Consider the following 14,262-nt stretch of genomic DNA (forward strand, 5'->3'; position numbering starts at 1 on the left):
GATGTTTGCCGAGCTTTTCACTGATGGACAACATCTACACATTTTGCTGGAAGCGATGTTTCATTTATCTAGGGTAAAGAGCTAATCTTGGCTCTATTAGAAAGGGTGCCGCACTATTTTATTGATTACGTAGCCTACAATCGATGAAATGCGTATAATTTGCATCGACATCCTTCCTTCGTCCCTATGAACCAATATATGTACCGACTGATAAATGTCAAAAACTCTCCAAAGAAGACATTAGTAGTGTACAAGATTGTTAGATAGATTATCAAAGTCAATTTGACATTAGATTTTGACGTTCAGATACTTTTTAGTTGGACAATGGTCCAACTAGCGGAGCGGCTGAACTTGAATCGAATGCTCCTAATCTCGCACTACAATTTGAGCCAATGCATTGAACAAAGATGGCAGATGCTGCTCTAGCTGACGGTTTCAAATGGGCAGGGTGAAAATAGGCTCAATACCCTATGCCGGTTGTATGGATAAGTTCAGTCGATACGGTGTAATTGGACAGGCGGGGCTTACTTAACAGTAATTTCGTGAATATTTACCAAATGATTTTAATAACAAATTCCGATATCATCCCATTGTTCGAAAAATTTAATGTCATGATTTAAATACTGACTGGCACGCATGTTGAACTAACAAATTCGATTCACTCGTTGAATCGATTGAGATATATGTTAAAATAACGTATGCAATTAACAAAATGTATTAATTTCGGATGGCGATGAAAAAATACAATTCTTAAATTCTGCGCTTATTAAGCCTTCGACAAATATGCTTCTACGCCTTGCAGAGAATGATATCGGCATGTTCTTCAGCTCGTTCGTGACCTAGGCTAACAACTGCTCCTTTGTTCACTCCATTCACTCTACCCTTGTCCCATGTTCATCTTTTCCAACTAACGCCGCATGTCTAGCTTAGCCATGGTGTTATGGTTTGAAATGAGGATTTTGTGCCTCATTTTCACAACCATTTTAAACATCTTTCTGTTTGAATTTTTATTAGTAGCAGCTACGTGGTATATTGATGGAACATGATCTCAAACCACGGTTTGCTTGCAATGCATCAATCGATAAGTCGATTTAGCTATTTAACTTTCAGGTGTCCGTCTTGAGCTCAGTTCCCCTAAACCTTTTCATGAGCATATTTTTCTTGTTCAAGATGCAAAAATAAAAATCACTAAAGAGGAATATTTTAACAGCTTCGGTTTATTGGAAAGAAAGGGAAAATGGCTCAATTTTCTCAATTTCCCGATTTTGTCAGCCTAAAATACACCAATGAGCTGATAAAGAAAGGCTTTTCACTGTATAGATTTTTATTTATTAAGTTTTGCAAATAGATGCTGAAAGACTACTAAACTATTGAAACTAGTTTTATTCTAATCCAATAAATATATATACTCTCTACAATGCTATATATCTACAATATGTATTCACAAATCTATCGATAGCATTCGACTCAAACGGTTGTAATCCATACTAGTCACTCTTCGTTGATGTTTACCTTCACGATTACACTCGTGATGAACAATGAAAAGTTTCGGTATCAACTTGCGTCTAAATGTAAACTTTAGTGTTTTCTATTCATAAAATTTTATTACACCATGAAAGAATATAATCATAAACAACTTCATTCGTCGCTAGTATTATATGTTATGTACACTCACACGTATAGTAGGTATTCAAGTCAGTATAAATATGAGTGATGAGAATATTGGATAAGTTCGAGCGTTTATAATTCATTAAGGTAACTGTTCCCAAACTATTTAAACTCTCTATTTATCCTGCATATCGGCACACATTAGACCAAATAGAAAGGCATTCAAAAATTGTCACTGTAACCGTATGGAATTTATACAATAATTTACAGTAAAGTGTAATGCCTTTTTGGGTTTAGTATCCAACTGTTCGCCAGTACGGTGCCAGTTACTGATGAGATTGCTATATTTAAATAAATTAGGTATTGTATCCTTCTTGCACAATTTTGATCAATTCAAATTTACTATTGAGAAATCTTTTTCGTCAGCATACTGTCTAGCAATACCATTTCGGATTGAATTCGTTTGAATTAATCTAATAAACCCATCATAATAACCAGTGGTATGGAATTCAATCCATGTGTAGTAAATTTCACAAATTTTTAAAGCGTTGAAGAAATTGACCATCTTTGCAGTCAAAGGAAAATAAATTTTTATAGGCTCAAAACGGGTCTCAACCAAATAGTTATTATTCATGATTTTTTTGTAGAATTGTTAATTTACTTTTTTTAAAGTTATAAAAGTTTTTCTGTAATCGTTCGCGGGGAGACTTGGCCAAAAGAATTCGGAAATATCAGAACAAAAAAATGTCCCAAAACATTCTGTAATCATTTTTTGCCTATCTCAATAGAAAGGTATTGCAATTGCTTTGCAAACCGACTTTTTAACCGAGGCCCGGAGGTGTGCCGAGTGAACCGAGTAACATATACCATTCCACAGTGGTCCAGGAAGCGAAATTAGCGGGAAACAATTAATTACGCTTTCATCTTTGGATTTCGAGATTTGGTGTCTTAGAAACATTTATTGTGTGTGACAAACTGCATCTTTTGGCTGAAACGGTCTTAGGGTGGTCTTTAAAGTTTCAAAGTTGTAGAAATTATTTCAAATTTTAGTTGAAATAGAGTGATACTTTCTTCTACAATATTCTAGAACAATCAATTCTGAGCAACTTTGTTGAAGATTCTAACTTTGTATCTCAAACAGTTTTCATTTTATAGTGAGTTCCATGTCATTACTTAGGGTGTCTCTCAAAAAAACAGTTTTCTCCGTACAGTTTTTTAGTGTGATTTTTCTCACAAAAGTACTCTTCTGTGTTCTTTTAGAGCATAATTAGGGGCAACTTTTTCTGAAAGAAGAAAATTTTTATCTTGTCTGGTTCAAAAGTTATACATAATTTTCACTGAAAAAACGCCCTTTTAAAATGTCGATATCTTAAAAGGGGGCAAACGAAAATTAATAATTTTGATTGCATTTGAAAGGCTGTACTTGTGCCTTTAATATATTAAAAAATTGGAGAACGCTTTTTTCTCTATCTCAAATAAATCAAATTTAAGTAAAAGCATTTTTGCATATATTCCTACAGCGCTCATATAACCAAAAATATTTATTTTACGCAGATTCTGTGAATTTTTACCAAGACTTTTCAAGGACCACATACATTTGCAGGCTTTTCATATTGATGATAGTGTAATGACCATATTTTGAGCCTATTCGTTAGGGTGCCGCACTATATCATCAATTACTCGATCTATGTACAATCGTTGAAATGCATATGAATTATAATCAATGCGTTAGGGTCAATATTTGCCTTATTCCTGAGAACTTGTATATTAAAGAAAAACTTGCATGTAATCGCAATAGAAACTAGAATCGCTTTCCTCTCACTTCCACCTTACCATACTACCAACAATAATGGAGCCAGCGAGAATGCAAATACCAAATATACACTGAAGTCTTTTACGCGCGTATTCCCTGCGTAAAGGAACCTTACCCAAGTAGCAACTGAAGTTTTATGACACTCTTGAAGGAGCTCTCAAAACTTAGACTGCTCTTGTAGTGTGCTATAAAACTTTAAATGTTACTTAGGTAGTGTACATACATTTTTATGGTACAGGGTTATGTTTGTCAACTGTTGTTACGGTATCTAATTAGCAAGGGACTGGAAGGTGAAGTATATTTTTTAATATTAAGAGCCATAGTACTCAAGGGAGAGCAAGGAGTTGAAGGGAGAAAGTTTAGAAAAGCGCGGAAGGGTCATTTGAGCAAGCTTAAAGTTTACCGGCGACTTAACCCTTTGTCTGCTACCGTAGGATTCAAGGTCTTTTGGCATTAGAAATGCGAATCACCTGAGCCTACGGCATGTCCGGACAAGCGTAAAGTAACTTGTTACTTCATGCTGTTGGAACCGACGTTAACAAAAATGGTTAACAAAAAATGGTAAAAATAGGGTTATGTTTGATGATTTAAAATTCATAATTAGCACGTCTTTTAAAGATGTCCAATAGCGGAAAGCGTTTCCAAACATCTTAGCTACCATGAGTCAAACTCTTATCAGTTCACCATTTGATAATCAAAATAATGCTTAGTTTTGGTATTGCACATGTTGTATTCAAGCGCTTTGCAGAGTGGTTTACCAAAACAACGACAGTTTTGAAAATTCGTGTGGGTTTAATTGCAACTTGTTTGAAGAAAAGAAGTAAATCAAAACAAAGTTTAATGACAGTCACAAAGCCAAACAATATTTATGCACCTAATCAAATTTCAGTGAATGATACAGACATACATCTGTACATATTCGTAAATATCTGTAATATAAATCTGTAGATCGGAACATAACTGTATTTCAAAAAGCTTGAAAATGTGTGATGATTTTAAAAAATCTTGGCGATGATTGGAAGCAAATTATAGGTCGGCATTAGTGATACAGAACGGCACCCTAACGAATAGGTCCAAAATAGGATCATTACCCTATCTACAAAATAAAACAGCCTGCATTCTTGAAAAGTGTTGGCAAAAATTCACAGAATCTCCGTAAAACAAATATTTTTTATATGAGCGCTGTAGGAATGTATGCAAAAATGCTTCTACGTAATTTTGGTTTATTTGAGAAAGACAAAAAAGCGTTCTCCAATTTTTTAATATATTAAAAGCACAAGTACAACCTTTCAAATGCAATCAAAATTATCAATTTTCGTTTGCCCCCTTTTAAGATATCGACATTTGAAAAGGGCGTATTTTTCAGTGAAAATTATGTATAACTTTTGAACCAGACAAGATAAAAATTTTCTTTCTTCAGTAAAAGTTGCCCCTAATCATGCTCTAAAAGTACACAGAAGAGTACTTTTGTGAGAAAAATCACACTGAAAAACTGTACGGAGAAAACTGTTTTTTTGAGAGACACCCTAAGTAATGACATGGAACTCACTATAAAATGAAAACTGTTTGAGATACAAAGTTAGAATCTTCAACAAAGTTGCTCAGAATTGATTGTTCTAGAATATTGTAGAAGAAAGTATCACTCTATCTCAACTAAAATTTGAAATAATTTCTACAACTTTGACACTTTAAGGACCACCCTAAGACCGTTTCAGCCAAAAGATGCAGTTTGTCACACACAATAAATGTTTCTAAGACACCAAATCTCTAAATCCAAAGATGAAAGCGCAATTAATTGTTTCCCGCTAATTTCGCTTCCTGGACCACTGTGCATTCGATTCAGTATGGCAGTATGGTAAATGTCTGTGTGTGCATGTGTACGTGCGTCCGTGTCAATTTTCTAAGAGATTATTTTATTTATATGATGTTACATCAATTTATTTGATATAATCTGATCTTCTCCATAACACTCAGTTCGCGGCTGCCTCTCTCCACTCACGGTTGCGTCCTTCTGGATACTTGGTTCGCCATAGAGTCTAGTGAGCTTGTGGTTCATGCTTCGCCTCCACACACCGGCACGCCGCCAAAGATAGTCCTAAGCACACGGCGCTCGAAGACTACGAGTGCATGGTCCAGGTTTCGTGCCCGGAGAGAACCACCGGTCTGATCAGCGTTCTGTACATGGTACTTTTATTGATGGCAATTTCTTTTGGAGCCCATAGTAGGCGCGACATCCATTGATGATGGTCTTCGGATTTCTCGACTGTTATTATTATCAGCCGTTAGCAGAGATCCGAGTTATGCGAATTCCTCCACTACCTCCCCCTAGGCGGGATCTTTCCCGTTTGGTCCCTCCAGTCAGTATGTACTTTGTTTTAGACGCGTTCACCACCAATCCAACGTTTGCTGCTTCTCGTTTCAGTCGGGTGTAAAGCTCAGCGACCGTTTCAAATGTTCTACCAATAAGGTGTCATCCGCAAAGCATACAAATTGGCTGGATCGTGTAAAATCGTGCCTCGGTTGTTAAACCCAGCTCTCCGCATTACACCTTCTAGTGTAATGTTAAACAACAGGCACGAGAGACCATCACCTTGTCTTAGTCTCCGGCAAGATCCGAATGATCTTAAGAGTTCACCCGATATCCTGACACAGTTTTGCACCCCCTCTATCGTCGCTTTACTTAGTCTTGTGAGTTTACCGGGGAAGCCGTGTTTGCTCATAATTTTCCATAGCTCTGTGCGGTTGATGCTATCGTATGTCGCCTCAAAACTGACGAACAGGTGATGCGTTGGGACCTGGTATTCACGGCATTGCTGGAGGTTTTGCCGCACGCTGAAGATCTGGTCTGTTGTCGAGCGTCCGTTGACAAAATCGGCCTGATAACTTCCCACGAACTCATTTGTAATAGGTGATAGGTGTCGGAAGATAACCTGGAATAACACTTTGTAGGCGGCATTCAGGATGGTGAACGCTCTATAGTTCTCACATTTCAACTTGTCGCTGGGGCAAATAACCCCTTGCTTCCACTCCTCCGGTAACTGTTCAGATTCCCAGATTCTGACTATCAGCGTGTGCAGAGAAATGGCCAGCCTTTCCTGGACCGTTTTGATGAGTTCAGCATCCAATACCAGCTGCTTTATTGTTCTTGATCTGTTGAATGGCATCTTTAACTTCCCCCAGCGTGGGCATAGGCTGGTTTCCATCGTCCGCCGTACTGACGTAGTAGTGTCCTCCGCTGCCTTAGCCTTCTGCATCCGTTTCTTCATTGCCGTTAAAGTGTTCAAAGTAGTGTCGCTTCAACCTTTCAGTCACCTCTCGTCTCTCCGTCAGAATGTTTCCATCTTTGTCCCTACACATTTCGGTTCGCGGCACGGAGCCTTTGCGGGATGCGTTAAGCTTCTGATAGAATTTTCGGGTTTCTTGAGAGCGGTACAACTGTTCCATTTCCTCACACTCTGCTTCTTCCAGACGGCGTTTTTTCTTCTGCATTTGGCGAGTCTGTTGCTTCCGCTTCTGTCGGTATCGTTCTACGTACAGCCGCGTTGCATACTGCAGCATCAACGCCCGCGCTGCGTTCTTGGCTCTACACCCCTCGTCAAACCAGTCGTTCCGTTGACTTCGTTCCACATACCCGACGACGCTTTCAGTTGTGTTGTTTATGGCTGCTTTGATAATGTTCCAGCAGTCCTCAAGAGGGGCTCCAACGAGCGCACCCTCATACGGCAACACCGCCACCAGATTCTGCGCGTATGTTGCGGTGACTTGTGGTTGGTTCAGTTGCCCAAAATGATACCGAGGCGGGCGTCAGTATCGTACACTGTTAATTACAGAGAGTTTTGGGCGCAGTTTTACCATTACCAGGTAGTGGTCCGAGTCAATTTTAGCGCTACGATAGGTTCTGACGTCGATAATGTTAGAGAAGTGCCGTCCAGCGATCAAAACGTGGTCGCTTTGTGATTCAGTCTGTTGTGGTGAACTCCAGCTGTACTTATATGGGAGGCTGTGCTGGAAAGAGGTACTACGTATGGCCATATTCTTGGAGGCGGCGAAATCAATTAGTCGTAGGGCGTTGTTGTTCGACTTGCTTACCTTACCTCACCGTTCAGGCTAGCACCTTGTTGTCTCTTGCTGTATGCAGAAGCCGTCTCCACTCCACTCGGTCCATTGCTGCTTGTCGCCAGCCTCGCAGTTTTCGAAGGGTCCGCAGGTCGTCCTCTATCTGGTCGATCCACCGTGCTCGCTGTGCGCCCCGTCTTCTTGATCCTGTAGGGTCGTCCACAAGAACCATCTTCACCGGGTCGTCGTCCTACATCCTTACGACGTATTCAGCTCACCGCAAATGTCCTATTTTTGCGGTATGCGCGATGGATGGTTCTTCCAGTAGCTGATGCAACTCATGGTTCGTTCGCCTGCACCACGTTCCATCTTCCATCTGCACTCCACCATAGATGGTACGCAACACCTTTCGGTCGAAAACTCGCGTTGGCCCTCCTCGATCATAGTGTAGGTCTCGTGACCGTAGAGGACAACCGGTGTAATCAGCGCCTTGTAGATAATCAACTTCGTGCGGCGGTGAATTTTGTTCGACCGGAGCGTCCTCCGGAGTCCAAAGTAGGCGCGATTTCCAACCAAAATCCGTTTCTGAATATCTCTGCTGGTATCATTGTCGGCGGTTACCAGTGAGCCCAAATACACGAATTCGTCGACCATCTCGATTTCATCACCGTCAATCCGAACTCGGGATGGGAGGTTCACATTGTCGTCTCTAGAACCTCTTTCTCTCATGTATTTTATCTTCGAAACGTTGATGGCAAGTCCAATCCTGCTGGTTTCAGCCTTCAGTCTGATGTACGTTTCCGACATCGCCTCAAAGCTCCGTGCCATTATGTCAATGTCATCGGCGAAGCCAAGAAGCGTGACGGACTTCCTGAAGATCATGCCACTCATGTCTATCCCGGCTCTCCTTATTACACCTTCGATCGCAACGTTGAACAGCAGGCACGATATGCCATCACCTTGTCGTAACCCTCTTCGAGATTCAAAGGGACTCCAGAGTATCCCTGATACTCGAACAACGCTCATCATCCGATCCATCGTCGCTTTGACTAATCGTGTTAGCTTGTCCGGAAAACCGTACTCGTACATTATCTGCCATAGCTGATCTCGATCCATTGTGTCATATGCCGATTTGAAATTGATGAACGAATGATCTGTGGGCACGTTGTATTCACGGCACTTCTGAAGAACCTGCCGAATCGCGAATATAACTGTGCAGTACCACTAGTCTAAAATGGGTTATGAAATGGGCGAACTGAGAATGCAATCTAAACATCAAGAACTTGTTTTATTTAAATGAATTTTACTTTTACTAAATCACTGTATATTTGAATTATTGATTGTGTGCATGTTTGGGTATGTGGGTTGTGGGTTTATACTACTACGTACAGCTGCTAATGCTGCAAGTTGTTGGTGGGTCGAAGCCGTTCTACGATCGCTCGCATGACTGCTGCTGACGACGATAGGGTTCGGGAGCTGGTGACAATGGTGGCTACTTTATTTCACTGGTGGGTTTGGTGGGCTGTTGATGGCGTTGGTGAAGTCTAATGGCGGCCGCTGGCGTCTTCCCCTATTGACTAGATATCGACAGGCCCACGACGATGCCGAAATGACCGTGCTGAGAGAGGTAAGTCGTCCTTAGCGTTTATAGCTCAAGGCCATAGGCCGATTGTGGGTCTTTGAAGGATTAGGCGTAGCAAGCATCGAGGGCTCGGTAGACCGAATCGTGTGCTGCCGGGTGGGGACAACCGCGTCACCTCAGGCAATGCAATTTTTATTAAAACCAAAAGGCAAAAGGTCCTGCGAGGTTGTTCAGGAGAAGGGTATTAGTTAAACCCTTGATTACTCTCATCGAGCTGTACTTCAACCTTTATATTACCAGAACAAATATATCACACCTCACTGATATTTTCACCTTTATTTAAATACTCCACTTCTTGGATGTTGAGCACATGAACGCTAGATTATTTCTGAACTTTGGTGGGCTCGTCAAGTAGTCTAGAAATCTTGGATGGCGAAGCATTTTGGCAGTTTTCCACGGTTTTTAGGGGCGAACTTTGAGTATATCGCGCTACCATTTTTCACCTGCCGTATAACAGATTTTCTCCCCTTTCATTATCTGTTATACGATTTGGTTTTCGTTGGTCTTACCACCCACTTGTACCCACTGTGTGTGTTGTTTTAGTGTGTTAACAATTATTTGTGTTTCGTTTTTATACCTGTTAATCCTAATTCTAACAATTAACAAGTAAAAAATTATTCAATTTACATTTATTGTACTAAACCTACTAGCAAATAACCCTTATATTATTTAGAAACGTGACAGTACATTAAACATTTAGGCACATACTTAAAATAAACAGAGGACTTTATAACAAACGGTTATAGAGTATTTCTGAATCGATAAATGGCAAAACAAATAAAACTAATTAATAAATCAATGTTATTACCGCACAAACCTCAACTTTCGTCAATATTAGAATAAAACTGCGGCCAATTTAAAACTAAAACAATGAACTTAGTGCATGTCCAACAACGTTTGATTTTATATAGGCGCCACAAAGTAGAACTGGAATTGAAATATTTACATCCCCAGCATAACGTTTTGTTCCGAACAGGTAAAATTTTAAACTGATATACGCCACTGTTCTATTTGTTGCCCAATTTAAAACAAGTTTATCGTGTGCTCTTCGGCGTGCTGTGCGATTTGAAACTTTGCATACACGATTGAGTTCGTCTGTGCAAAGTTTACCATGCCAACACTGCCGAAGATTTATAGCTTGTCCTACTTATCGAACTGCCCGGACATTATTGCCCAGATGTTGCTAGTTTGAAAAGTGAGCAACGACCGATACAAATGGACGCGCGGTACCTCTATAAGCAACCTCCTCGCATCTGATTGAGTTACTTAGGTGCTCCTCATTGACGACTCTTCCCGAAATAAATTGACATCCATGGGAATTTCTACGTTTTCCGAGATCTATTCATTTTGCTTGTTTTTCAATACTGTGCATGAAAACATAATTTCAATTAATTTCGAAATGTTTGGTGGTAAAAATGGGGAAATTCGTCCATAAATAACTAAGTGACATCGATAGATTTTAGAATGACACGCAGCCCTAGATAGTGCAGTAAGACATTTCCAATGTCAAAATTTTGAAACTGGGTAAAGTTAGAGCCCATGATGGACTGATTAATTTTTTTTTATAAAAATGAAAGAAAACTCTTCTTTGAATCATATCTACAAAAAAAACAAAATTTTAAAAATTTGTTTTTAAAAATTATAAAACATCAATAACTTTGGGGCGCGTATTAATAAAATCCAACTTCGCTCAAATGTTGCCCAATATTTGATACCTTGCTTGTTTTTAGACCGGCGACGGTCAAAATTCCAACTTCGCGCCCAGAGAGTTGTCTCAATGTCACAGAAGAGCGGTAACAAACTTTCTACATATTCCTAAGATGATGAAACGCACGTTTTCTTTTGCGGAACATTAACCATTTTACTTCACGAACAGTGGGACGCATCTTGCTGTACCTAAAATCTACTGCTACTCTATGTTATATTTCTCCTTAGTGAAGAACAATTTTGGTAAAAACTATATTTTCTCTATCAAGGAGAAAATTGTTTAAAACCATCTTTGCTCGTGAAGAGCACATAACCTGTAACTAAATTAGTTATGGAATTTGCGTTTTGACTTCGTCTCATCAGAATCCGACACTAACTTAGTTAACGGACTACGCGCCTAGCTCCGGATTGACACTAGCTCCAAAAACAGAGACACGATTTGTGTCCTTAATGAAGAAAAAATAGTTTTTGCCAAAATTGTTATTCACTAAGGAAAAATATACCACAGTGCATGCTGCTAAGCCAAACCACATGTTTCGATTGCATTAGTTCTCATCAGATCAAAATGAGCTTCTTTTTTGCGGGACATCACGCTTGACTACATGTTTTCTCAGGGGCACAAATTGTGCCCCCGGTTTTTGGAGCTAGCGCCAATCCGGCGTTAGCTTAGTCCGTTAACTAAGTTAGTGTCGGATTCTGATGAGATGAAGTCGAAACGCAAATTCCATAACTAAATCAGCTTCTACTGTTTTCCATAGCATGGCATAGTGAAATGAATTATGAGTGTTAGGGTTCAAAAATGCTTAGTACTCTGCCACTAATTGAATATCGTCGAAATGTAAAATGGTAAATTAAGAAATTATAGAGTATTGAATTTTTATAGCCAAAATATGTTGTACTAAATTTTAACAGATGTTTACTATCATGGAATATATTCTTTAATTTGAATGATATATTAGAAAATAAAGTTATCCTAGGAAGATGTAAAAGCTGTTCTACATTGATGTTTCAAGTTTTTCGACTTGGAAAACTGCCGTTAGAACTGATTTTGCTTTTGAACTTTCAACATTTTATCCAAGGTACACAAAAATTACACTTACACAACTCTTTTGGTTTTTTTTCCTGATACGCCTATTGTCTATGTCAATAACGTTAATAAAAGACGATAGTAGAGTAGCGTAGGGTCAAGTAGGTCAGTTTTTTTTTGATGAGCTCGTGTATTTTTGCACTGATTTTGACAAACAAACACTCGTTGGAAAGGTTATACATCTGGCTACGTTTTTGGTAATTATGATTTTATACATTGCTAAATAATTTTCAAGCTAAATCCAATTAAGCGAAGGTACTTTAACGATGTTTTTCAAATTTGGGGGTTACGATAAGTCACTATATTCGAGGATAAATATAACAATGTAGAATGTACACGCATAGAAAATCAGAAGTTGCGTCTGGTTTTGTACTTGAAAACACGCTTCCTTACTGGTCTCGATTTTAGCTCATTTTCTCTCTTGCAAGCAGTTAAACGCAGTAGGGCTGTTTACTATAGAGATGGGCGAAACAGTTCACTTCGAAGAACCATTCCCGACTGAACAGTTCTGTAAAAAGAACTAGTTCAGATGAACCGTTCTTCCGTTCAGCTGATAATTTACTTGTATCTAGCGAATGTCTCTCAAAACATTCGATTCTTGGAGAGGAACCAAACAGATGCTGCCCAAACTATTATACCCCTGTATGCTTAACAAGTTCATCAAGGGTAGCGATTTCTTCATGATGTATAACTAGAGAAATAGAGAATGTGATGAGTCGTTCTTCGCCGGTTCCATTCTGGGAGAGCACAGAGAGCGGTTTGTGGGACGGCAAGTCGGTTCATTTTCATTCGTTCGCCTAAAAATCGGTCCGAGAAACTCGCCAAACGGCTTTAGGTCAGGTTCAGTTCATTCGCTTTGAAGAGAATTGAGAACTACCGTTCTTTTAAAAAGAACTTCCGTTCGCTCATTCTCTTCGAAGAACCAGTTCACTTGAACCGTTCGCGAACGAATGGCCCATCTCTAGTTTACTAGCTCCCACCGAAAGCGAGAGAACACGCTCTCGAGAATTAAGAAATTTTTTTGTGTTCACACATATCGCTCTACCACGCAGGGGGGATGGTAAAGTATTGATTCTCGCCCAATTCAAGAGGGAGTGTTCATCATCAGATGCTCAGTTACAGAAAGAGCATGTTTGAAAAAAATGCCAATAAAATAAGATGGTTTCAAAAACAACAGAATGGCGATATTTTATATCAAATGAGTGCTTTATTTAGGCTTTGCATATTCAAACCAGCCATTTATATGTACACACTAAGCAAACCCAAACTTGTTCGGTAATTTCATTTGACGGTTTGCACAGTAATATTTAACGGAGATCAGCAATTGATTTAAAAAATTGCGAAAGTGTATTCATTTTTCAGTGACTTTGGTAGTTAATTAATCAAATAACGAGTAATTTGCTGCTAAAACCTGGAATATTTTCAATTGAATTTATTATTACTTTTGCTTTTTTCGGTAAATTATCCACTATGCAGTAAAAAACTGATTTGTTCGGCAAAAGTTAAACGTCATAGAATCTCGTCAAAAACTTCCAAATCATGTACAACAAACCATCTACCATTTTCTGAGAAAAACATTAACTCGACGTGTTTGAACATTGCGAATACTTCTTAGTCTTTCTTAAAACCATAAAGTTTCAACAAAAACCAGGAAAAAAGCAGTTATAGTGAAATTTTTCTGGTCGTCATTATGTTTGAGATATTGACTTGAGCAATTTTACACATGACGATTTTGTATAAAGGATTTGACTCGCAAGTGTGATAGTTAGATAACTAGCCTGATAGTGCAAGGAAGTGTAGCTTCAATCGCGAAAATGTGGAAATAATTCGGCTTTATTGATAATTATTGATAATTTTTGCGAACAAGCGATTTTTTTGATAATGAGAATGTTTTGTGTTAAGAAATCCCGGGCTAAAATTCGTAATCAAGTTCAGGAAATGTAAGATTTCTTTCGATCGTCTTTTAATTTTCTGTGCAACCATTAAAAAGCTGGTAAATTAACTTCCACTACCAATTCGTCAAATTTAATGATCAAATTGCTGAACAAGTCATCAATCCCCATCTGAAAATTTGCTGAGTATTTTTCACGATTGAGTAAAAAGAGAATATTGCGGAGAGTTGGTAACAGAAGTGGTTTACTAAATTGACTACCAAAACCCAAGTAAAATTTTCCATTACTCAATAGTTCAAACTAAGTGTGTAATACACGTTCGGTAGAGCAAATTAATAGACATTTGAGCATTACACTAATGTTAGGACCCTTTTTTAAACATGTATTTGAGAATGATTTGAAGACAACGTTGGTTTTATTTTTGCAATGATTGGATTCAGGTAGAATATTGGTGTTT

This window comes from Topomyia yanbarensis, chromosome 2 (assembly GCF_030247195.1).
Source record: "Topomyia yanbarensis strain Yona2022 chromosome 2, ASM3024719v1, whole genome shotgun sequence".
NCBI classification, from domain to species: Eukaryota; Metazoa; Arthropoda; class Insecta; order Diptera; family Culicidae; genus Topomyia; species Topomyia yanbarensis.